The sequence below is a fragment of the Photinus pyralis genome, unplaced genomic scaffold (assembly GCF_008802855.1).
Source record: "Photinus pyralis isolate 1611_PpyrPB1 unplaced genomic scaffold, Ppyr1.3 Ppyr1.4_LG6, whole genome shotgun sequence".
In the NCBI taxonomy this organism is placed as follows: domain Eukaryota; kingdom Metazoa; phylum Arthropoda; class Insecta; order Coleoptera; family Lampyridae; genus Photinus; species Photinus pyralis.
In genome coordinates, this window is record NW_022170663.1 from 25,225,500 (window position 1) to 25,252,489 (window position 26,990).

The 26,990-nt window shown below is 36.5% G+C and overlaps 1 long non-coding RNA gene across 1 annotated transcript in view; it reads left to right on the forward strand.

Moving 5' to 3' along the window:
- The first annotated feature begins 555 nt into the window (after positions 1–555).
- Positions 556–26,990, forward strand: part of LOC116174384 — a 37,411-nt gene continuing 10,976 nt past the window's right edge. The window contains exons 1-3 of the long non-coding RNA XR_004146102.1: positions 556–701; positions 6,724–6,800; positions 19,793–19,829. This is a non-coding gene — a long non-coding RNA (uncharacterized LOC116174384). The remainder of the gene's footprint in view (positions 702–6,723; positions 6,801–19,792; positions 19,830–26,990) is intronic.

The following is a 26,990-nucleotide window of genomic DNA, read 5'->3' on the forward strand; positions in this document are numbered from 1 at the left end:
TCGGATTTCATCCCTCGGTTTGAATTTTTTGCGCGTCACACGTGTCGGCTGCGAAATCGCCGTTTGCGTACGAAAACCGTGCACTTTTCTCCGCTACGGGCCTTTTCCGAGACGGGGTTGACGATTTCGGCACGTAAAAATTCGAAATTTGTTCGGATTTTGCGGTAAAAATTAATATAAATCTAATGCGCACTGGAGCAGTTCGAGCGCGGTGGCCATTTTATGATACCCCGTTCGTCCCGCCAGTCCATGGTCCGACTTTTGCGTCTTTGAGCGATAATTTCGGCACGAAAGACGCTAAAATTGTGATTCTTTTTGGTCTCGAAGGGTAAAGGGAGGTAACGGCGTCGAATTTGAATCATAAAATGTGCCGGAATGACGTCGGGGGTGTAAATAATGTTAAATTTCCTTTAAGGAAGGTCGCGTTTTCCCACCACAGCGTTCACGAGTTCGTGATGTGATACGATCTACTAAAACGCAAACGTTATTTAGCTATCTTTCTTTCTCTTATTTAAAGTTTAGGAATTGAATTTTAGAACGTAAGTTTACCAGTTGCTATGCGGTCTTGCCAGTTTGCAAAGCATTTCATTTTCCTAGTCGCAAATTCCGTGCCGTTGAGAATGTTAGTGCTTCTCGCTCTCTTGGACCACCTTAAAAATTCAGGGCCTCCCTCGACGATTTGGAGTAGCACGTAGTTCAATGTAAGTTGTCATAAAAATTTATTTACCCTTTTAATTTATTGCGAATTTTTGGACGTTATTCCAGGGTTACTTTTTTAAAATTTATCGCAAAACTGTTTCATCCCCTTTTCTTCCGCATTAAATGTTCATTTTTCGTTTTGCGAAATTCCACAAAAGTCCCGTTGACAGTTTGGCAATGTATGCGAGCGGTCTTTGGACTTCCAATTGGACTTGCAGATAAATCGTTTACAGTGTCTACTTTTATTTTAGTTTTTCGGGTCTAGGAACTTGCAAGATTATAATTGTAATGATGTGGGAGCGCTGTCTAGCCTAGACAGGGGCCCTGTTTAGGAGAGTCTCGTCTGGCCCATCGAATTACCGCTAGTCATTCGCCAATTTTTTTCATGCAGCAGTTCTCACGATTCGAACATTTACCCCAAATTCGCACTCGACCGTCACTTCGTGTCAAAACGCGATGCATCAGGTGCATCATTTTTTCATTTCCTACATCTCGGAGGAGGAATTTTGAAATTGTCGCACTTACTAATAAGGAAATCGATACATCTACATACAGCTGTATTAAAACATTTATATAATGGTGTTAATACGCTTATTTATGTGTGACATATCTAGACAGTGTACTTGTTCGAGTTCGATGACCTTAGACTTGGGCATATTCTTGAATCATTATAAATCGTTAATATCGTGCAAAAATTCGATACACATTTCGAATCTAAACAGATTTCGCGTCGGAATTTTTTCGAAAAAAAAAACTGATAAAATTCGTAATTGGAGCACTTTAAAAATTTAAATGGTCTCGTCATGTTGTGTTAATGGAATGACGCAAATGTATGTCGCTGTTTGTGTTTTAAAACATCTTATCACTTTATTATCACGTCGTGTCTCCATAGATCGCGTCGAGGCGCTTGATATTGTGATGTAACTCATTGGCAATATAAGGATTGCGCACACACTAATCCACTGTATAAATATTTTCTGTCCTAAATTTGCGTCAACATGCACTCCATAAATTCTTTCGCTTGCAAAACGGCACAATTACAGACCGACTGATATCTTTGGATAAATATATAACGCGATTATCTGGCGTCGTACCGTATTTCTTTTGAGATTACTTCGAAACGCTCCTTGGTCAATTTGTATTTGGCCTTGAAACACGTACGTCAATGGAAAATTTTTAGGTATAGCGATGTTTCTTCGGCAAAAAAACTAGCGGAAAAACGTGACAAATCATCCCTTAATGATCGTGCATTGGGTGATATAGCTAGTTGAATTTGTAAATAGGTACCCAATAATCGCGAATATTCCGAAAAGTACCGTACTTTCTTCATCTTTTGTCTCGAGTAAAATCGCGATGATGTAATCCTTCAAGGGATAATTTTCTTTAGCCACTATACTTTGGATCAACGCAATTATACCAAATCATTGTTATAAAACCATCATTTTTATGCATTAAGTAGGTAAAATATTAGAGGGTCCATTTTGGCTGTAATGGAACAATTTACTGCACGAAAGTGATCCTTTTATTTCACTACTTCAGAACAGGGATGCTCTGGCACCGGCTTTGTTGACGTAACTCAAAACCTCGTAACTGGCTTTAGGATTTTCTTCAAAAAGGGATCCACGCTATTTATTAGCCGTTGTAAATTCGTCCAAGTGTTTATCCATGAACAGTTTCTGCATATCATTTAGCCAAAATTTCTGCGGATTCTTGGATTGCAGGTTAAGGTCTTTACAATCTGCACGTTTCTGGAGTTTCGTTGATCTTCTTGAGCAATTCTCCAGCTACTCTGCTCTGACTAAATTAATTTTGGTCATTCGGACTTTCTGTCCGTCAGTCTGTGTTGGTAGCTCCTTCTCTATATTTGTTTGAACAGTTGTTTTGGAAGGGTTGCGAGACCAACGAACTACAGTGTTCTAGATTGTGGCTCTTGGTAAAAGTTTCGTTAAGTGTAATTTTCATAGTTCAAGAACCAGAACAGTATTTTTTTAGAAACTTCGGTGCTTGCGTTACTATAGGTACAGAGGGAGTTCCATTTCAAACAGAAGCATCGATTGTAATTGTGCAAAAAATCTAAAATTGCAAAAGTCATGTCCATGTAGACAGCTCGGGGGAAGCTTATTGAAAATTTTTAGCTCCCCCCCCCTCTCCTCCCCCCACAAAATCAAATGTGAGTTTCAATTTTTAAAAAAACGACAATTATACACGACCCTCCTGGCGCAGTGCGGTGCATGCTCGATTGCGGTACTAAGCATCCCTTGCAGCGTTGCCATGAATTAATTTAAATGACTAAAATTCTAAGAATGAATTTAAACTTTTTCCAATGGGAACAAATTGCATTATTTATTTACTCCGAATGCAAATATTAGATGGGGCATGATAACCGAAAGTGCGTAGGTTACAAATTAAAGCATGGTTCGGTAATTCTACCCCGTGGAGGGGTGCAAATTTATATTGGCATTTTGTAAAGGGTTGAAGATTTTCTCGTGTAGTGTAAATTCTTGTAATTTATTCGTCTTATGATGTTGCTGAAGTACTTTTGAAACTTTGCCTTTTTGTATGTACATACTTTCACTTCCAGCTAGCTCAGGTAAAAATAGTTTAAAAGAGGAAAGAATGTAGTTCACTTCGCTTTCACTGATATTTAATTCATTGTCAATAATTTGTAACCAAAATTTGGAAAAGTTTGGGTTTATGTAATTCTCATGCAGACCTCTCTTTGATCCAAAAGCTCTTCTTACATTCCTTTTTGTAGAATAGCAATAATTCCAAAAAGTTAATAAAAACTTAAATACGTTTATTATTATTAAATCTTGAAATAATGAAAACAAAAATTCTGGCAGCCACCCTAAAAGACCAACGCCCTAAATTTAATTGAAATAAACCGATTCAACGAAATATCAAAGGATCCGCCGTCATTACATTTTTAACAATCATTTATTTTAACCTTGCAAAATTCATATAGTAAACAGAAATGTATCAAGTTTATGTCTTGGGCATTGAGATAATGCTTTTGGTTTTTTCCCAACGATCTTGGTGTAAAAATAACGATTTTGACATGTTTTGATCAAAATCCATGTGGCCCTCAAAAATGCCTGAAAGTCATGTCCATGTCTTGAGATAATGCTCTTAGTCTTTTTCCCAACGATCTTGGTGCGTGAATAACGATTTTGGCATGTTTTGATCAAAATACACGTGACCTCAGAAAAAGTCTTTGAATCATACACGCGCGGTTGATGCGTTTAATGCACTTGAAAGCTTTCACAACTCCAAATTCTTGTGTAAAGAATAAATTTGGGTACATTTTGTTCTAAAACTTTTGACCTCGATCCCATATATTGAATTGTTACGTATCTAAGAGCTATTGGGAATAGTCTAGCGATAGTCCGAACTCGATACATGACCTAGAGAATGAAATATGTTGATTTCTATTATACTGAGCGCACAGTTTTTCCCTCGGTTTTTCCTGTTCTCGATTCGTATACGGACGGACAGACAACAATACAAAACTGTATACAGGATCTGCAAATAAACGTTCGATAAAACGCACACAAATCAGTTAATTTAGTTCACTCTTTTTCATTATCAAATGTAGGTAATGAAACAATGTACCTTTTTAATTGTTGCAATGGTAGCAGACGCTGACCTCAAGCGGGCGGAGCCTTTTGTCGCCTCGTCTCGAATTTCTCTCTGGTAGACTCGAGGGTAGACTTCACGTAGTGGTTTTGCACACTGGGATGTCTACATTGCTTTTCTCCAATGGAGATCCTGCTAAAATTAAGACATATTAAAGCGGTCCTGTAAAAAAAGTAACTAATACTTCGCTGGTGATTATTCAAATCTCCATTCACCAATGGGAGGTTTTATGATGTCGATAATGAAGCTGAAGTGTGTCTTCTTAGTAAATTTATTACAACGTTGCTATTTTTTCGCGAAGAAATTTGCCAGTAAACTTCTTTTCTTGCACTCACTTTTATAATTTACTTTGCCCTGAACTATCGGACCAACCCGCTTTTAAAATACCAAATTGCTGCTTTATACGTGTCGCCTGCCAAAGAGCGAATGCTACTTCACTCCCCCTCATAAGTCATAACTCATAACTGTGGCGCCATGCTAATCAAAGTATCTCCAACTTTGGAGACTTCCAAGAAAACTCCCAATTAATTAACTTCTCCCAAAAGAATAAATCCCAAGTTAATAACGATTAAAAATTAATTACTGAATCTTAAAACTACTTTCCACAAATAAATTGATATTCCGGGCACGTATAGGACCAAGTAAAACATAAGGCGACTCCTTGAATAAAGTTAGACGTTGACTCCAAGAAATGAGCTCACTTCTCGCATCCAAATCTGAAAACAGTAAAAAAAACCTCACCAGCCGCAGGGCTCGGTATATATAATTTGTTGATTAATGACTGAAGAGCCTCGCTGTACTCGTAGTCTACTTCTATACCAGGTACGGTACTTAATTGACCCCCTCCTTATGAAGGAAGTGGTGGTCTCCAACAACATTTGCGTTTCAAACTCGATCGTAACATAGCCGAGATGGGAAGGATACTGAGTAGGCACTGATGTTCATAAATACTTAAATGTAATAGCCCTTGAAGGGGCAAAGTAGTTATCAAGTATGACGCTAAAGAGTTACAGAAATTGTCCCTTATGAGGGTCGATTCTCAATGTTAAATCCCCTTCATGATCCGGTGATCTCTCTCACAGCATTTTAACCCAAGGTTACAAAACTTGTAAGTCGAACAAGAATCGTATGTAACGTAAAACGTATCCCGAACATGCACCCTAAAAGAAATCAAAGGTAACCCTCTTCTTTATGACATAAAATTGACCTACCTACCTCTTACCTCGTAGATGAAGCAGCAATTGTCGATCGAAAGTACAGTACAACAAATTACAGTCGAAACCTAAAGAAGGGATACTCTAAATATCCGAAATGCACATGGCGGTACTTACGATAAAAATGGAAGAAGGCAAATGTATAACCTCACTAGGAGCACAGGTGAATTGGTCTAAACTATTTCCAAATTATGATCCAATCGCCAAAGATCAATATATTGGGAACATGGCAATTAGAATTCCGTGCGTTCTACCTTAACGCTTTCAGCTGTTTTTTTTTAATCAACGTGTACGTGGATACGGCTTACGAAGAAAATGAAAGATTAACAGCCAAAAATCAAGGCGCTGGCAATTTGCGCGGATAAATTTCATCAATAGATCGAGCCATCTATCAATACGCTTCAAAGGTTAGGGGGATTTTTAACAATAATAGTGCATCGTAACGGAGAAAGCGAATTGTTAATTCACCGACATTAACAAGTGTCTTGTATTTTGTTTGCATTCAGTGCTCTGGGTCTTAACTCGTGAATAATTGTCAGGTGGAGTGTTATGAACTTAGTCCAGTAAGAATAGACCAAAAAATGACAAATAGGTGAACTAAATCATGTATTACTAATTCCTTCGGAAATGTGTAGCAGAAGATTCCCTGATCAACATATAATAAAGTCCCCCCGACTATCGGGTGTGCTAGAGGGGGAGGGGGGAGACCTCCACCCCTTTAGCACAACCGGTAGTCGGGGGGACTCTATTTAATGTTGAATAGGGAAACGTCCCTTACACAATTCCGAAGGAACTGGTAATACATGAATTTAGTTCCTTTATTTTTCCTATTCTGACTGGGATTTACTATGATATAATCGGGTTATTGTTTCTTCCAATAGATCCTGATGTAATTCCCCCGTTAAATTTCCTTGTAGAAATATCGGCCCAATAATTTTATTTCTAAACATACCTGCCCAAGATTAATTTTCTGCGGAAATTGGGTGCGATCTTCTCAAAAAAGTGTAGATTTTCGTTGTTCCAGTACCTCCAATTCTGTTTGTTTGGGAATCCGTTTAAGAAAAAAGTAAAATCTTCGATGAAGAAGATGTTTTTGAAAGAATTAGGATCTTCGTCAATTCCTTGAACTATTCGCAGTCAAATTCTCCGATCGTAATCATTTTCTTTTTTATAGAAAGAAACTCAGAGTTTTACGAACTGACTGTCCATTTTGCGACCGATTGCATTTATGAAGAACAAACAAGCACAGTAGTAAGTAACAAAAAATTATTTTTTCTATTTCGATGTGGAAACAATACCGAAACCGTACTTGATTGGCCCAGTTTGCGTGCGTTTCTAGACAGAAATGATGCCGAAAGAAATAGAAACGCATTATTTTTTTATTTTGTTGGATTGGTACCCCTTGCTTTTTTGCTGTCAACGGTATCCGTCAAATCAAAACTAAACATAACCTGTAAAGTGTAAATAACGTACGAGGAACTTGACCGATTGTATTAATTCCGATTAATTTTGAATATATACTCCAAAGGGTAGAACTTTTTTTTATTTTTACTTAGCGTAGTAAAATATGCCAGCAGTACATTCTTGCTTACTTTTTGAACTCCCCTTCTCGGTGAGCCAGTTTTCAAAAATTTTGTACTCTTCGTACTTTACTTTCGATTTTACAGGCAGTAAATTTAACGTCGCTTCATTGGTAATCTCTTGGATCTCCGATGGGGTACAAGAGACGTGTTTGTCATCCGTATTCATCGTAACTGCCGCAAAATGGAATTATGACCAAATACCTAATTAAAAGTTTGAAGTTTGAAAATACAGGAATCAGGTTAGCCAACGTGAAAATAAATGAATTGTGTCTATTACCAACATACACTGAATGATAGTTTAAAATTACCTAACAACGCCTAAAGGCAATATTTATAATTTGTATAATTTATTATTTAAAATAAAAGTCGAAATAGAAAAAATAGTATAAAGCACACGTGTCATTTGTCTACTTGTCGCACTCGGCTTTTGCCGCATTCGCCGCTACGCGGCTTATGCGGCAAACTACCTCGTGCGACAATCTTCGTGTCAAATGACACTTGTACTTTAATATACTATTTTAGTGGTGTAAACGGTATCGTACATATTTCAGCATGTTCTTGACTCGTCTAAATTTATCTACCAATAACCAACCAGCAATAGGTTTCGCATATTTTATGTGAAGTTAGCAACGATTATGCAGCAACAAATATGTTAGATATCCACATGGACATAAGGACGTATTATAAAATCCTGTTTAGGATTATCACTTCATAAAGACACCAATAAAATTTATACACATTTTAATATATAGGGTGAAATAATTGTCTGGAACTCTGAATATATCTTCAAAACAACAAGAAACTTTATGGTATCCAAAATTATAGAAAGTCAAACCAATCTACGTACTTTTAAATTTGTGACCAGTAGCATACCGGGTTATTATTAATTACATTTTGACTCCTTGTAATTCACTTTCTATCAGGTTTTGCCAAAATAAGTGCTTAGTGTGGCCTAAACACACATTTTCAAATTTAGTTGGATTATACAGGGTGTCTCAAAAGCGATCTACAGTCCCTATCTTGAAAATTCTAAATGGGACACCCTGTATTTTATTCGATTTTTAGATTCTCAGACAAATCTATACAAGATGGGAAGCACCAAGCCTTAACACTTTCTTAAAAATGCAACAGCCTTTATCTCGAAAACGATAAAAAATATTTTTCTCGGAGAATTTGAGGTTATGAAAAAAAAAATGCAGATACAAAAGTTGTTCATTTTTGTATTCCCCTCGCCTTTTAGTTGGAACATTTTCACTTAAAACTGATACTTATACTACAAATTGCAAAATATTACTGTGTACCCTTCTCAACCCCCAGGATTTCGCCCGCAACAAAATTCAGCTGTTTTAATTTCTTTCCCCGATTTTTTTTTAATTGCCTTTATTTTATAGTGGGCGGAGTGTTAGCTAATTAGCTACTCAACGCACTATATAATCACAAACAGCCATGCCTTACCTGGGATTCGAACCCAGGACCTTTGTAGCCAAAGTTAGAGCTATTAACGTGAACTCATCTGAGCTACGCGGGTCGAATCACTTTACCTACATCAAAACCCGGTTGGTATAGGGAACTAGTTTTTTTTTAATATTACTATATAGCCTGGACTAAAATTATGTTATTAAATGTGTGAGAAATGAGTACATAAAAAAGTAGTATGTAAAGCATGCGGAAAACAATTCCAATCTATGGTTAACCGCATGCAAAAACACAAAAGTAACTGTAACAAACAATGCTCCCGAAGAGGATTAATGGCTCAGGATCCTCCGGATGTGAAGAAAATGCCGCCAACTGCAGCAAAAAGAAAAATATCGTTATTAATTCAAAAAAGTATTACAAATGTTTTACTTTAAGTCTTAAGAAGTCAAACATCGGGTTCATTGTAAACTCCCCTTTAAATTTAGACAGAAAGGACAGAAGGTATTCAATATGATGCCACAGGCATGTCTACTGTATTAATTTCCCTTTGTAAAGCAAGTACTGTATTTCTCATGGACTAAGTGAAAGGAAGTTGATGATACACAGAATTTGATCTCTACAGATAAATCCCACTTTATTTTCCAACGAGAAATTTATATTTGTCATCTGAAATCCAACCATCGTCGTCATAAAATAGAAATAAGTAAATTGTGCTTGATATACAAAAACTGCAAAACGTTGAACTCCTTCACAATGTAGTTGGTAATGAACAACCTGAAATTGCAGCAGGATCAAGAACCACTGAAAGAATTCGGTTTCAATTTAACGTCTAGAAATCAGTCTAGGTCTAGTCAGAAATTTGAATAAAGACAGCAAAATTGTAAGTTGTAATTTTGAGGAAGCTCTAAGTCGGTAGCTAGTGAGCTTAGGGTAAAGAAATCGATAGATGGACTCCAAAAAAACACTCCCGACAATTGTATGTAAAAGTAGAACTATTTCCAACATTTCTTTTTTTGGGGGGGAAAATCCGTGGTACATAATTATAGATTTGAGTGATTCACTATTCAAAAAAAATTCGGAAGTTTCCAAAATTTATAAAGTTTTTAAAAATCATGCTACCTAAACAGGAGGGGTGCGTCCACGTTTGAATTGCAATATCGAACGAAACTACAAAAAATTATTGGAGATGAGAAAAGACACCTTGCAATAGTAATCGCTCGTGTATGGTTCTTTTCGTCTTCCGTTGGTTTTCACTGAAAATCCTCGTTTTACTTGTAGCTGAAAATTTATTCATTCATTATATGGCGGATATGTGAATAAAAGGAACGAGAACAAATCGCATTATCAATAAACTCAGACTTATACTTGTGTTTTTTTTATTACATTTTTGGTACCTTAGACTGTAACAAAGGATACCGTTGTTTACTCACCAATTTCTTTTGGAAAAGTTTAGGACCTAGAAGATAAATCGTGATCAATTGGAACAAGAACGACGAAAAACGCGCTTGCATCCATTTTGTTTGCTCAAATCTGTTTTTGTACTATGATTTTGCTACTATTATGTTCCGACACTTTTCGGCAGGATATGTCGATATAATTGCCATTTACGTTGTTAATCCTGTAATCCTTTACGAGTGTATAAGCTCGAAATCCCAGATTTGAAAAAAAAGGACGTTCGTTAGTGTACTTTGGGTGTATGAAATTCTCACGGGAATGCTGACAATCACTCGAAATTTTTAACCGATGCCAGGACGTGTCTGGGCTGCAAAATAGCTAATTATTTTGGTATTAACCCGCACAAACTTAAATCGCGTCTGTCTAATCAACTACGAACCGTTGCAACTTTTGCACATATCAGATGCCGCACGTGTCTCGGATTTTACTGTAAGGGTTAATTCTGCGGGAAGCAACAAGTGGGCGTGCTTCCACTGAAAGAACTGTGCTCATTTTATGCACTGTCCTTACTTCATACGTAAATCGCGCACCTACCTCACAATTGGGTCTAAGGTTGGCAAAAAATTGTTGAGGGTGTTTTTAATCTTTTCTTTAATTAGGAAGGTCTCTGAAGGGATAAGAGAAATGTTTATAATTCAACAAATTTCTTTGAAAAAAATTGTCAATTTCGAAATGATCCTATATTTTCTTAGTTCAGAGACAGAAAAATGTTACTACAAAAGTTTCTTTATCATAATATTCATAATTTTTGATTTGCCGTTTTCAAAATAGTATAAGTAAATAGTTGAGTAATAATTTTTTTTAATGGAACACTATCTTATTCTGTAAAGGTAGCATATTAAATTCGTTTCAAAAATATAACACCAAAACTTTTGTTGCTGACCCCCTTCAGCAATCATTATAAAGAATCTTTTGTAATAAACATTTTTGATCTGTTTCAACTAGGAAAATATAGGGCCTTTCTAAAATTAACCATTTTTTATTTGCCCCTGTATCTGTAAACGAGTTAATATTTTCAAATTTTGATTTTACCATTTTAAATTTTACGTGAGGAGTCGACCCCTTCAAATTTTGTGTACACTAAAATTCTAAACTTTCTAGATTCTAGAAAATCCTCAAAATGGTATAAAATGTGGTACATATTCGTTCGGGGAAAAAGTTCTCAAGAAGTTTTAGAAAAAAAAATTGTTTGGATTCCAAAATATCCAAATATGTATTCTAAAAAATTATTGAAAATGCTACTAGTGTATACCAAAATTTTACAGTGATATTTTCCCCTTGGTTTTACCAAAAAAGAGCACATGACGCCTATATTACTATTTTGATAGCACTAACAGATACGGAGATACTTTATAAAAGTGTCGCAAACTCACTGAACCCTCTCGGGACTCTGAACGTAATACTTTCCCAAGTTCACAATGGAGAGATGAAATTATATATAAATTCAGAATTAGGAAAAGTGACACATTGTTCTGCAATCGGAAAGATCTACAGTTAACACTTTAAGAAAGCAAGTTTACACTGATAACGTTTGTAAAAGTTCTTCGAGCATTGCATAAGAACCTTTGCCCTTTGGTATTCCTCTTCCCTGCATCTTTCCACTATACTTGTCCCTTAAAATTTTGAAATGGCATGGTTTTTTTTCGAGAATCGTGAATACCTCGGACACAGCCCAATTGTACGATCCCAAAGAATTGTCTTCTTTTTGTCATACACAATGCCATGTTTCCTCTTAATTTCAGACCCATGTGGCTTATGTTCGCAAAAATATATGAATAGAAAACGAAAAAAAACAGCTTTTCCGGTTTTTCTCGGAAAGTTTGAGATTATGTGAAAAAAAAGTAGATACCTACGAAAGTTGTTTATTTTTTGATTCCGTACAACTTTTATTTCGAACATTTCGCCTACACTTTTACTACAAATTGCAAAATACCACTTTCCACTTCCGGGATCTCGCCCGCGGAAAAGGCTCTCAGGGTTTTTATTGATAGTTTAAATCTGCAAATGTGCATACCAACATAGTTTTTCATGATCTGCGGAAAGAAAATATTATCCTGATTGTTTCACTTTCGGTTTCAGCGGATGTGGATAGCAACTTTTATTTTCAATAGACCACCCTGTATTTGATTAAATTTTCGAAATATAGATGAAAACCTCTGTCGTTTGATACCACATTTCCCTATGATAACCAGTATCAAGATTTTTCATAACAACGTTTGACTGCTTTTCTTGTCAGCCCTGTAACTGTGGCTCATTTGGCTTAAATGTCAAAAAGTCCTCCAAAATCAAAAATACTGACTTGATGCTGGATGAGAATCTCTTTTTATGGTTATAATTGGTATCATTCGTTGTTGATGGTAGTTTATATAACACTAAATATGAAAAGAATCCTTTCTAGTTTAAACAAACGTAGAACATTGGTTCGTTCACTATCTCCTCCCCCTCCCCGTTACCCCAAAAATGAACGAATGTTTGCCTTGATTTTAGAAATATTTCTAAAAGTGAAGACTCTCGTTTAAGTATGAAGTTTAATTTTGGGCGATTTTTGAAAGTATTTCCGAAATCAAATGCAAACCATGAGCAGAAAAGCATCATTCAGCACAATAGAAACCGAGAGAAACAGTATGCAATATCGTCGTTTAAGTATAAAATAAATTAATTGGGGGGGGGGGGGGGATAATTGATTTGACGATATATTTCTAAACTCAAATAGGCACAGGGGGGGGGGCTAATTGATTTGACGATATATTTCTAAACTCAAATAGGCACATACCGTAAGCATAAAACATTTTGACAAGGATTGCAATTTGAACCCTTTTTTTGCGTGGGGGTTAAACGATTTTTTTTCCTACGTCAGTGCGTTCGAGATAAGAGGGTCGGCTCAATATTTTTAGCGCATTTTTGCAAAAATTTTTTTTGGTAAAAAGTAGCTTTTAATCTCACTTTGGCTGGCTGGCTGGCTGGCTGGCTGGTCGGCTGGCTGGCAGTAAATGCGCGCCCGTAGAAAAACGCTTGTAAAAAGACAAGGAGTGTACATGTAACTATCGGGGCCGTGTAATTAAGAACGTTAGGGATGGGGCTACAAGATTTGGAGTCGACGACATCTGGACGCCATCCCCGAGCGTATTATACTAACCTGGAGATTTTTCAGTTTTTATCTATCTTCTTCTACAGTTTTTCTCCGATTGTTTTCAAATTGGTGTCGTCGGGAAGATCTTGTCAACGCGCACAACTCCTGCGTGGCGGAATTTTGTTTTTTTTCCTAGGGGCGAAATAAACCACCTTTTGCGCGGCGCGCTTCGAGGGGTAGTCGACTTTGGGCGCCCAAAAGTTTCTTACAGCGCGAATCGCGGTCTCTCTTTCTCGTGTCACTAATAGAAGGTCGAGCTATGTGAAGTACCCAAAAGTTGAATACGATTTTATGCCGGGATTTTAGCGAAATCTACCAAAATGTGAATTACGAATGAACGGGACGTCGGAACTGTGTATCGACAAAGGGAATGTGGTAACCCCCGACGAGATCTTACTGATGGTGGAGTCGAAACTTCAAATCCGAATTGTTGCGGGTGATCAGAAGTGGGTGTCGACAAAGGGAATATGGTAACCCCCAAAGGATTTTACTGATGGTGGAGTCAAAACTTCAAACGCGAATTGCAAGTGCACGGTAAGTGAGAAAATGGTACCGACAAAGTGAACGTGGTAGCTTTCGGCAAGATCTTATTGATGGTGGCGTCAATATTGGCTAATAAAACACTGATCTGCCACACAAAAATGCGCTGAAGTCCCTTCGATCTCACACGAGGACTTTGATCATTTTTTTTATTTGGCGAGATACCTTACGATCCATCCGTTAGCATATTGAAACTTTTGGTATCACTATCGGTTTAATCGGAAATCGATGCAATTTATGTTTTTCAAATGCAATACCCATATTTTTTGTCATACAGAAAATTGACTGCTCTTTTCAAATATCTTAAAAGAACATTTGAAAAACAAAAATGGTATAGATTTCCGATTTAACCGGAAATGATACTGGAAGTTTTAATATGCGATCGGATAGATCGTCACATAAAATAAACGAGATATTAAGGTGACACTCTTATCTCGAACGCACTGTATATCCCTCTGGTAAATTACAGCCATGCGTGGCTTCCACAGCGGCCACTTTTTAAATATTTCTATTAAAATGCGCCACTGGACGTTCGGGCAACTTCGGCTAACTTCATACAGGTCTAGTTTTGAAAGGGAAACTTATCTTATTATTTCACCACCTGTTTGAAGTAGCCTTCGCCCTTAAACTTTGAAATTCAAAGGGGAAGTCATGTATTAGGCCAGGGAATTAAATTGTTTTTCCTATAAGTTTCCTTTCCTATGAGTGGAACATTAGATGTAATTAAAATTCCTGCAAATGTAAAAAAAATAAATGTTATGTATTTTCAAAATTTGACAGGTGAAATTCCCCTACAAAAAATACCAAACAAACATAAAAAGAAAATGCCCTTTAAAATTTTGTTCAGGGTATAATTATGCATTTATAATATAAATATATTAAAAATTAAACGCCTTCTAACTTGTGTTTATTACATACGGACGTTACTTCCAGAGAATATTCGAAAATAAGTCATACCGGCTGTATCCACCACGATGGCGAGTTTGTTATAATTATAATACTATACGTTAGTTAGGGGAAATTGTCCATAGGTGCAGATTGATCTTATTGGCAAGATTGAGAAAATTCGCACTCTTGCTTTTTGTATCTTCGTCGCCAAAGTCCATGCAATCGTATTATTTTTATTTTATCGTTAATAAAAGATGTACTACTCTAAATGCGATATATCGGGTTGCTCTCTAATTAAGCACCCTTCGAGTATGACGAAATACATAAAAAACATTATAACTCAAGTCTGAAACAGGAAATCCTTTGTACAACATTCTCGAGGAAGAATAAAGCAGCTACTCAAATAAAAAAAAGCTCATAAAATACGGTATATGTTATGAGAACAGGTTAAAACTTCCCCTCTAACCCGAACGAAAAAAAAAGGTCCGATTTACGGTGAAATACTATCTTCGCATAAATTTGAAAACTTGTCACTGTGGGAAAAGCACTTATTTGGCCCATTTAAACGAGATTATGATTGATGAAGTGTTGTAAGAGGCGGGGATCGTGTGGTTTCCAGACGAAACTATGCGAAAATTTGTAGTTTTACACCATATGGTTATAATAATCCGGGGTCCTTTGCAATAATTTCGCATAATCGGCTCGGCAAAAACCTCGCTCCAATTTGCATATATTATTTAATCCTAAGATGGTAAAAGAATATGAAGATTGTCGGGACGGGATGGCGCTAGTCCCTATATGGTGGAGTCGATGATGTGAATCACGCGGCCTCCAGGGGTCGAGACCCTGCGGGCCCGCACGCACCCACAGGCAACCGCATTCCTTAAAACTAGCCCACTACTACATACTTACATAAATGACACAATGCAATACCAAGAAGTAGCGTGGGATTCTACCCAAGAGAAGGTATTTCTACATCTTTATCAACAATTTCATAGTAATTATTTCTATAAAGAGACAGCGATCCCTTTAACTTATTTAATTGTAAAATACATGGGAAATGGACCTACTATTATACAATAATAATTTTTTTTAATAAAAAAAAATGCAAATTGAATTTTTATTCAGCTAGATACCACAACGCTGAATTTTAATGTGGCGTTTCCGTAAAGTAAACGGTGAAAAACTGGTAGAAAAACACGGATATGTCTATAAAAAATGCGTCTGTTGCCGCTTTTTAAATAAATAAAATTAGAGGTTGTTCAACTTTATTATTATTATTTAGATAAAAGTAGTGTGTGTACGTGTGTTAGGCGTTTTGAAGATGAAATGATATAATCTAATTACGTAATATCGCGCTTATATTTCTAATTACAAGTGTTTACACTTATAAGCTTTTATCAGTGTTGTACTAAGATTACGTATTTGAGGAATTTCATTTCATTGGTACAAAAAAAAAGAGACTCCGTAATCCATGTAAATGGATTTCACGCAAATAGGGCACGGAATAATTAATGTAATCGTCAATCGAAGGCTGTCTGAATTGCAATAAAATACAAAGTTCACATGCTAATTCCTACATTGCGGTAATTATTTTTATCTAGACGTTACAGCCGAGGGTTAAATCACTGAAAAGATTATCTCCTATACCTCTGAATTTTGAGGTATTTTTAGGTAGGTATGGGCCACTTGCTTATTTAAGAAGTTAGAGCTTTTGAACTAAAAAGCTTCTATAAGAGATCACACTTTTTTCTGTCTATCGGCATGTTCGAGACTGTTGACGTGATAATACGCACCAATTTAATCGGGAAAACAGGCTGAATGTCGAAAACAAATTTGACGTTCGGTCGAAATTTTGCTCTGCTACTATTCAAGTCGGATTCAAGCTCACTGAAAGTTCGCCCAAAAAAAAGAATCAGAATTGTAATAAAACTAAATTAGTAAATGGAAATCCCAGAAATTCCTTTACAATATTTCTAATTGTACGGCAATTTTTAAAAATTCTTCGAAATAGTCAACTAAAAATACCACAATGATACACTTCGAGGATTTGTGAATTTACATGTACAGGGTGGTTCAAATTCGTGTCCCACCATTGGGGTCTATGTAACGGTATGCGGTTAAATGGGTGCAAAGTTGACCCTTTTTGTGACTAAAAACACGCATTTGAAATGTTTGAAAGATTTTTATCGAAAAACTGAAAATGTCAAATTTGTTTTTGACTACTTCCTCATTTTCAACGGTCGGCAATGGACGGTCCCCTTCTATGGGCACTTTTTTTTTTCGGAAAATCTGAATCTGTTGTCAGAATTTCCATGGCATGCTAGATGTAGAAGCTACAGGTGGCTACCACTTACTTATTTCTTATAGACGCCATATTGGATTTTTACGGAATGAGATAGAGGACAACAAAAGAATCATTTGTATGCATCGCCATTATAGCCATGTTGATTCAGCAAGATCTAGTTACTGGTGAAATTTTTCTTTTAAATTTATGTAGAAAGATAGAATGTGAGAAGTAATTATTTTTCTTTGTTGACCCATAAAACCTTCTACATCTAGCGTGCTGTGGAAATGCCGATAACAGATTCAGATTCTCCGAAAAAAACCGAGACCGACCGTTTAAGCTAGTGACAATGAAAACGAAAATTGACATTTTCAGTTTTTTGGCGCTATCTCAATTATCAAAGATTTTTCAAAAATTTCAAATGCATTTTTTTAGTCACAAAATTGCCCCCATCACATCTACACTGTATCTCTCACCGTTACGGAGATCACAATGGTGAGCCTCTAATTTGAACCACCCTGTACTTACATCAATTTCGTCAAAATCTTCTTTAAGCTTCAACGTTTTCAGTGTCTGAAACGTATGTATGGATAATGGATCATTTTTATAGCATGCAGAACTCTTTTCGATCATTAATTCTCACGATTTATGAATAATTAAAACTATACCAATGATAAGCGTGCTTTCATATTGGAAGACCTCATTATCTAAGATTATAGAAACAAAGATCGATGATATCTTTAAAAAAACTAGGCGGGGGTGAGCCGAATTTATGCCCAACTCGCCTTAGACTTAGATGGTCAAATCTGTAACGTGTTAGTCTCATTTAAGAAAAGGCTTTGAAACCATAAATTATGCCCTGGATTCAGAATCTCGATCTTCAGGTTTTCAAATTTTTAATTTACTCTTTAACTTTCTTTTGAATCGTAAAGCCAATAAATACTGAATTATGGATCCTGAACCCAGATGCATGTCTTTGTCTTTACTAGTTTCGTCACATACACAGGGTGTTACATATATGTATGTAAAAATTTGGTGGAAGGGGGGATCAAAACAGCACTTTTTTCAAATAAATCGAGCGTCCAACGTGCTTCGTTTGGGAGTCAACCTCATAAAAGTGGTGAAGTGGTCATTATGACGTCATATCTCGAGCTCTGAAAATTTTTGGACGCCCAAAGTCGACTACGTCTCGAAAACGTGCGCTTTGCAAAAGCTGGTTAATTTCGCCCGTAGGGAAAAAAACAAAATTCCGTCACGAAGGAGCTGTGGGTGCTACAAGATCTTTCCGACGACACTAATTTGGAAACAGTCGGACCAAAATCGGAAATAATCTCACCACACTCGGGGATGGCGCTCAGATGTCGCCGACCTCACATCAGGTAGCCCCGTTCCTAAAATTGTTAGTTACACGGCCCCGGTACACTCGTCGGCTTTCTGCAAGCGTTCTTCTACGGGTTCCCATTAGCTGCCAACCAGCCAGCCATTATAACGTCATATCTCGAACTAGTGATAACAAACTAAATAATATTCGATTATATTTGACTAATTCGAATAAACACCTTTCATTTGATATGTAACATTTGTGGATTAGTGTGAATAGTTTAGAAGAATACGCAAATTTAATGCATATGACGTCATAACTCAAAACCTACCACGATTTGGAACGGCCACCCAATTTTTGTTTGGAGTCGTAATGGTCCTCTTCAAGAAAAATATGGGTGATACTCTATACACTACCTACATTGCATACAGGGTCCTGGTCAGCCAGAGAACTATTCTTTCACATTTTCAATAAAGGCTACAAAAGAATGTCATTGGATCGCTGAAACTACAGCATTGGTGTCACGCTCGTCACGATTTTATAAAACACGCGACCTTCAACCCGTTACCATTCATTTCGTCTTAAGGCTAACATATTTTCTCAATGCGCAATTGAGACGCATCCTTTACGCGATGACGAAAAAAGCGCGTGTAATAGAAAAAATCTAGCCCGATCGGATTACATGAATGAAACTTGTTAGTTTAGGACCATCTGTTCGGTGGAAAAATGGGTCAAAGCCGTCCACGTAAAAAAATACCCTCTAAAAAGTTTCGAGAAACCAACACTTGAGAATAGTAATTTTGTGACCGGCAGGTGCTATTTGGGGAATAGGAACGGCACCTGTTCGCCGATGATCATTGGTCTAGTCTTTTGGCTGGATTTGAAATAGGGTCTTATACACACGTGGATGCGGAGACCGATAAGATTAAATTCCATTCGGCTGTAATTGTTGTAGCGAAAGATAAGCGTTATCATTGTTCTCAATGGGCGCACGGACCATTAGTTTTTGGCGTCATCATTTCAATTTCCTGTAAATAGGTGCGTGACTAACGATTAATGATTAATATTTAAAAAATGATGCGCTCCTATAAATATTATTTATGATCCAAATATTTAATTGATTCATAACAGCTTGTTTTAAATAAACAATTTTCTTAGAAAATGACTATTCTTGTATTTATCACACTTTAAGCGACCTTTGTGGTCATCGCTTCTCTATAAGTGATGATTCCTTACACCTTGCGTCATTAATAAAAATTATTGGGACAGCGAGACAGTTGCTTCAAAATCGGAAATCCAAGATCGTGACAAAGTGCATTTTTATTGCGTAGGAATAGTCGTAAGGTAACCTTTATCATAGCGCTCTTCTTAGAACAAACTAATAAAAATAATTTCTTATGCAATGTTTTTATTAGTTTTACAAAATTATGCAGTGATTACGTACCTGTTGCATACAATCTATTTATATTCCGTTTTTCATTTTGTTTACCACATAATGTACGGATGTCAAATATATCTCTTCTTATATGTTGAAACCGTGCTTTTACGATTCGATGCGTGCAGTTCAATGTTTTCGTTCCATTTTGGCTAAATTTTCTTAACACAATTTTCTTCTTTTTTCAGAAGAGTGCCATGCTTCCAAACTTGAGAGTGCCAAAACGTAAGTACACACCTCTTAATGTCTGATGGTGAGCATGCAATCTAAGTAATAGTGTTTGCGCGGTTGCAAGGACATTGTATTACGCTATTAATTTTCTTTCTGCACTTTTGCATCATGAATGATTGTCATTGGTCAACGATGGCACTGTTGTTTCATGATGTGCGTGCAATGCTTTGATATCGTGTGATAGGTACGTGTAAAGCTAAGTACTCACTTGGTTTTAATGTTGATAATTCTTTCGCAGTTTCGAAAGAAAAGTGAATTAGGAAGTCTGCTCAAAGTATGTCATAGCAGTACTTTTTGATTCATTGGAATTTTAATGGTTACAAAAAGTCCGGTAGATTTTATTTTTTCGACTTGCTTAAATGGTAAAGAGAGAGAAAAATTCAAGTTTGTCAATGCGACTGACGTCGGGAGAAATTTCCGTGGAAAAAATCTGCAAAAATTTCTGACTTTTCAGATTGTTTTTTTTTTAAATAATTCGCCAACGGCAATATTTGTAGTGTATAAAAGTACCCTTTAATTTGATATTTTATTTGGCCCCTTAATATGTAGATATAGTTTAGGAAATACACTAATTTAAAGTTTCATGTTTTTAGTCATTTTTGAAAATAAAATCTTTTGCTTTGTAAATTTACACAAATAGATTATGTATATGTTACGCACAAATATCGAAAACGCTCAATGAGCGAAAATTACGCAGACAACGCGTTGTGGCCGAAGCTAAATGACCAAACACCGAAATTAAATATTTTTCCGTGTTGTGGTCGTTAACTTATGATCACAACGCGTTGTGGTGATTTTAGAAGCGACCACAGTCCACAACGCGTTCTGTCTGTTTGAAGAATGACCATAATACATTGAATTATTTATTAAATGACAATATATTTAAAAAATATAATGCATTTTGAAAATAACGTCACATAATTACAAACAATTCTAAAACGAACAACAAATACGGAAATTCAAATTCAAATAAAATCACCTCTGTGCTTATTCTTAGATAATCCCTCGATTTACACGCAATAAATTGAAATTTTGTCATATACAGGATGCCCCGTCATAATTTTTGGTCTTTAGACGGAAATAACGTCTACACGATGCTATTTTCAAAATGCTTTATATTTTTTAAATGTGTTGTCATTTAATAAATAATTCAATGTATTATGGTCATTCTTCAAACGAGCAAACGCGTTGTGGTCTCTTCTAAAATGACCACAGCAAGTTAACGACCATAACACGTATAAATATTTAATTTCGGTGTTTGGTCATTTAGCTGCGGCCATAACGCGTTGTGTGCGTTATTTTCGTCATTGAGCGTTTTCGATATTTGTGCGTAACATATACATACAGAAATAAATACCTAAATTTATTTATTTAATCTTTAAATTTTAGCTAAATTTAGTCTATTTTTTTCAAAAATTACCCCCTAAAAAGCAATAGACGGAATGTAATATGCGATATTATATATATTATATGTTAATAATGTGGACTGCACCAATAGATAGGAATGTCTCGTTCAGATGATTCATTTTGCCTTTGTACTCCCCTCCGACACACCGTTTTCGCTTTAACGTTATACCATCATCAATGTATATATTTCTTCCAAATGTCCCAATCGCCTTTTGTAAGTACGCTTTCCCCACAATCCACTCTTTGAAATGTAAGTAATTATAATCGATCACGATAAGGGGTCGAGGAGCAAGACTATGATTGGTAAACGTTTATTCCTTTCCTTTTATTCCTTTCATAAGGGGCTAGAAAGAAGGACGGTAACTGGTAGAATGCAGTCGCGTAGGAAGATTATAGTTTGTAGAAAGCAATATTAATTTCGATGAGACCTTTCATTAGAATACCATGAAGGGTAGAATATGTAAATAGAGCTGTGCAAAGCCCTTTTGCAATGGGCTTCATTCCAAAGCCCTCAAGCCCGTGTAAGAGGAATGGTGAATGGAAAGCTCAAATTCCTCTTAGCACGAAAAGGGCTTAAAATTCCAAAGCCCTTTAAAAAAGGCTTAAAGTTACGAAGCCTTAAGCTCAAAGCCCTTTGAAATTGAATTGAATTCTTTTTTTAAAAATGAATTGAAATCCGTTAGGAAAAGGAATTGGGATTTGGAATTAAAAGAAATTGAAATCCTTGGCAAAGGAATGAAATTCCTTCGCAAAAGGAATTGAAATGTCTAATAAAATATGAATGATTATTATTCTAACAAGTGTTTTTCGTTTTTATAAAATCGTTGAGTGAAGCAATAAAATATAATGAGAATACAGGACCCAGTAGCCGTAACGTAATAAATAAATATAGTTGGTTTGCACAAGTGCTGGTTTGGTTTGCTTGCTTGCTAGTGCATAATTGGGGTACGTTACGCTAATAAGCTCCCCAGGTATGATCATGAAATTGATAGAAATGGATAGAGGACACCTTAATAACACGTTTAGATTTAAAAAATTTGCGGAAGAGGGCCTAAATTTTCCACAATCTTAATTAAAAGTTCACCTCATTTTCTGGAAATCTGGTGTTATTTTACGTATATTTTGTAATTCTTAAGTTGGTGAAACTGAAAAATTTTATGTGACAGCTCTTTTTCCCCTAATAAACAAAGGTGACAGTAAATTTTTGTAGGAGGTTATGTTAACTTCTTCGTCTACTAAAATGAAATATGTTGGGTTTAACGTGTATATTAAGAGAATGTAATAAAAGTAGTACAACAGGTATAATATACAATTCAATTCTAGGTTTTGTTCGACTTAAACACCAAATAAGCGACACTTCCATGTGACTGACATTTTAATAACACCACTTTTTGAAGCTTATACAGTCTAAACTTGAATGCATTAGGGAAGAAGGATGTCGTAGAGAAGGTTGCATGTGGCAAAAATTTCTTGGTATCGATCACCGAGAGGGGAAACCCGGACACTTCCTGCATGTTTCATATGAATCGACGCTTAGCATCCACCGCCTAATACGGTCGAGAGGGGAAGGAACATCACTCGCATTTTCCATGGATCGCTGCTTAGCAATGTAGGATGTAGAGAACTACTTACTGCTATTATGGTATAATTAAAAACATTGTATATCATTGTTTAAAGTTAATTAAATCGTGGAAAAATAACATAACCTCTTAAGAAACTAACTAAAGTTGGCACTCAGGAATGTTAAGAACACCAGTACCAACTGAAAAACAATCATGAAATTTGGAGTAATGTAACCTCACTTACGACGAAATGAAGTGAACTTTGAATGAAGATTGTGGAAAATGTAAGGCTTCTTCCGCAAATTTTTTAACTGATAACATGTAATTAAGGTGTCCTCTATCCATTTCTATCAATTTCATGATCATACCTGGGGGGCTTATTAGCGCAACGTAACCCATAATTGTATTATAATTTAGTTAAGGCTCTAGATAGAGGTAGGTACTTACACTTTATCCCATTAGAAAACAACACCGCACGCACTAACAGTTCTACGTACTGCAAAGTGCAAGCTCACAAAAATTGGAAATAAAAAATGATGTGGGAGTGGGAGGCATATAAGGAATTGAAGCCTTTTTAAATAGGATTTCAAGTCTATTAAAAAGGAATTGAAGCTCTTTAAAGGGAATTGCATCCTTAAAATGGATTTTTCAATGAAAAAGTGATTTCAATTCTTTTAAAAGGAAGTTAAGCTCTTTGTCCGAAATCCAAAGCCCCAAGCTCACGCGAAAAGGCTTTAGACGTAAATTCCAAAGCCCTGTTTTTAGAAAAGGCTTGAAGCCTTGGAATTGCAAGCTCTTTTAGAGCTTGAGGCTTTCCAAGCCTTTTGTACCAATTCCTTTGCACAGCTCTGATTTACCCCATCTCTTTCCCCCATTCTCAAAAGTTTTTCATAACATCACTAGAGGAATGTACCTACATGTAAAATCCGAGACAAGTTAGTTGTCTCATATTTCTCTTTTAATTCTTAAAAAATGCGCTAAAAATGGTATTATTTCCAAAAATTGAGAAAAATACGGAACTGTAAATTGGTGTCTCTCCTAAACTATACATGCTAGGGAGCCAAATGAAATTTCAAATGAAAGGTACTTTCCAATTCCTATAGAGCCCAGTTTTTAGGCACTTAACCTTGCATCGATATTGTTTTTTTTTAATTCAAGAAATCCTTCCAAGTTTCTACAATTCATTGGAACTCTCCGATTCCTTAATTTCTTATTTGGTTCAGATCTTTATGCTTCGTTGGATCCTTCAATTTGTTCGAATTCCTTAGCTTTTTTAAACTCTTCAATCTATGAACTATTTGAATTCTTCAGGCTTCGGTTTTCTCTTTTTTTTCTTTCGTTCTTCTTTCAATTGTTTCTCATTGTAATACGATCGATTTCTCAAGTTTCTTTAGATTCTGCGAGTATCAGGGAGCTGAAACTTTACGCACCGCCATCATTACATCATTCAGGTTCTTACTATTCATCGTATTAATTCGATTCTTTAAGTTCTTCGATTTTTTCAGATTTTCTTCGAATTCTTAAGATTTTTTAAATTCAACAATCTACGGGCTGTGTGGATTTCCGATTTTTTAGTGTCTTCAGATCCTGCGAATCTTTAATTTTCTCCTAGGTTAATAGCGTTTTCAGTTTTTTGGGACAAGAATTGTTCTGATTTTTCAGGGTAATATTATTATTATCAAAATAAGAAATAAGAATCATGCTCATTTTAAATGCTTATAACTCCTAAATGGTTTAAGATAAACACAGGCTGTTTTTGTGTGCGTTTTTAATCAAATGCGCGCGATTATGGTTCATGTAAGAAAACACCGTAACAGTCGACTAGCGGAAGTGTGTTAAACTGCCCTCTCTTAATAGCATCGACGACGACAATGCTTCACAATTGAATCAACGGATCGTACAACTTTCTTTTTTTAGACAGTGTTACGTTGCACTACATTTTAGTTAGACTCTCCGTATCTTACTTACATTCTATAAAGACCTTTACGTTTAATAAGGTTTTCGAAAGCTAACCACGTGCTACATAATTATAGTATATGATTTTTAGGCGCTTTCCAAAAAATTGTATACCTTTGGAAAGGCAATGGAACGCTTAGGTCTGTTTAGGGATAGCTGGCGGGGTCCCTTTCGAGACCCCGACCCGCGGTAAAGTCTCCCTTAGGTACTGGTACACTTACAAATTGGTAGACACCTACATTTCTAGAGCATTTATCCTACTGCTCAACAAGACCAAGAATGCCTCATTTCCAAAATTCCCTCATCCTCCACCTCTGCGTCCGACAAGAAAGTTTCATTTGACCCATCCTAATAGTTGAACCCGGATCAGGGTTTAGAAATCTGGCGAAATCTAAATAGTTCGAGAAAGGTCATATAAAGCTACTAGAAAAGCGCTTGAATGATCTGGAAGGGGACATAGAAACCTTTGAAAACTCATCGCTTACTGTGGCCATGATCTTACGTAGTCCTGGAACGTATTTAGAAGACTTTCCCAAGACATTTTAATGCTTTTTAGAGACTTCTTAGGCGCTATAGAGAATTTTCTGGGCTTTTTCTAGATGGTTTTGGAGCAAAGCGTATAAAGGTCTGAAGAGGAGCTACACGGCGGTAGTGTTTTGCGTGTAAAAAGTGCCCATTTAGCACCTAAAAGGTGTTGGGCTCTAGATTTCTTGGAATACAGCCAAAGATGCCGGTTTGTTGTCCTGCCGAGCCTCCTAGACCTTCTTCAGAATTCTGAAGCTCAGTCTAAAGTATTGTGAATTCTTCCTAGAAGGAAATGAGGATTTTCTGGAAAGACCTGGTGCAATTTCTACAGTTTTTTTAGGCCCTCCGCAGAAAACTAGTACTGATTTGAATCAGTGTTACACTGCTAGCGTGCAAATTGTTCTTACCGATCGCGAAACGGTTTCAGTGGCGAGGTTGTGCCATTTCGATAATATCAGTTTTGTGATGACAAGGTTTGTGCAGTCGCAAACCAGTCTGTAAAAGACCTAAACGATTCTGGAAAGGCGTTAGAAAGGTTTGTAATTGCCCTTAGAATCGCTTTTCGCGGTGCTTAATAGGATCTGGGAACTTTTCCAGTGGCAAGAAGTCGAAGGATCTGGAAAGCGCAGATAATGTGGCAAGAGTGGAGCAATGTGCCGACTGTCGTAATCATAACGACTTATTCATTTTTTGAAATCATGAATCACTTCACCATAGAAAGGACAATCTTCTTTCCTATTAGGACCACAACCCAGTAGTAAACGCAGTGATTATTTTCGGTAAATATTTGTGCTTTTCGTAAGTTGCTCGCAAATTCACTTGAAGTTCTCCTTCAAATTCTTTCATGCCCCTCAAAGCTTTCCTATTAAGTACCTCAAAGTTTTTATGGTTTAAGGCCCATGGATATTGCCGCCTGTTGTTTGTATTAGGTGGAACAGAATTTCATTTTCAGGTGGTTCCCAGCGCGATGCCGAAGGAGATCCAGATGATCGATGCAATTAAAGCAGAATCATCAAAATGATTGTTTGCATTCTTTCCAGCGCTGACGTCAAACTGTTGACGGTCCGTCCTTTTGAGGATTCCTCTGAGTACATTTATACGTCTTTCGAGTCAAATTCGTTCTGGGCGACCTCGATATCCCAAAAAATGAGACCACGCACAGCCATAAATACACTTACCAGTGCAATTGACCATAAGGGAGTTCTGCCTAAAATTTGAAGAACATCGCTTTTTCTCCTTGACCTACCGTCACTTTTCGGAATCGTCGCCGTGTATGGTGGCGTTCCTCTCTTGATCCTCCGGAGACACATGTTTGGAAACGTGCGTTACGTATATGGACCCGATTAAAGAGAATTTGTCCTTTGCATACGTTACGAGTAGGTTTGTAGTGGACGACAGAAAAGCAGGTGTAAAGCATTAGTATACATAAGTCATAAAAACAATAAAGGCCATGATGCATTTTAATTTCGTCGTAGGCTTCGAACAGGTGGGTGCCATTCAGAGAATGTCTTCGCGCCAACGACGTAACAAAACGCGTAAGGGGCGCACGTTTCTTTTTTTCATCTGGTAATTTAATATGCAAATTTCGTAACAGTAAATGCGCGCCTGCCTCTGCCTATATACTCTTTTTTTTTTATTATACCTTCGTTCGTTCGTTTAGTATTTGCTGTTATCAAATAACGACCGTTGGAGACTTTTTATTTAA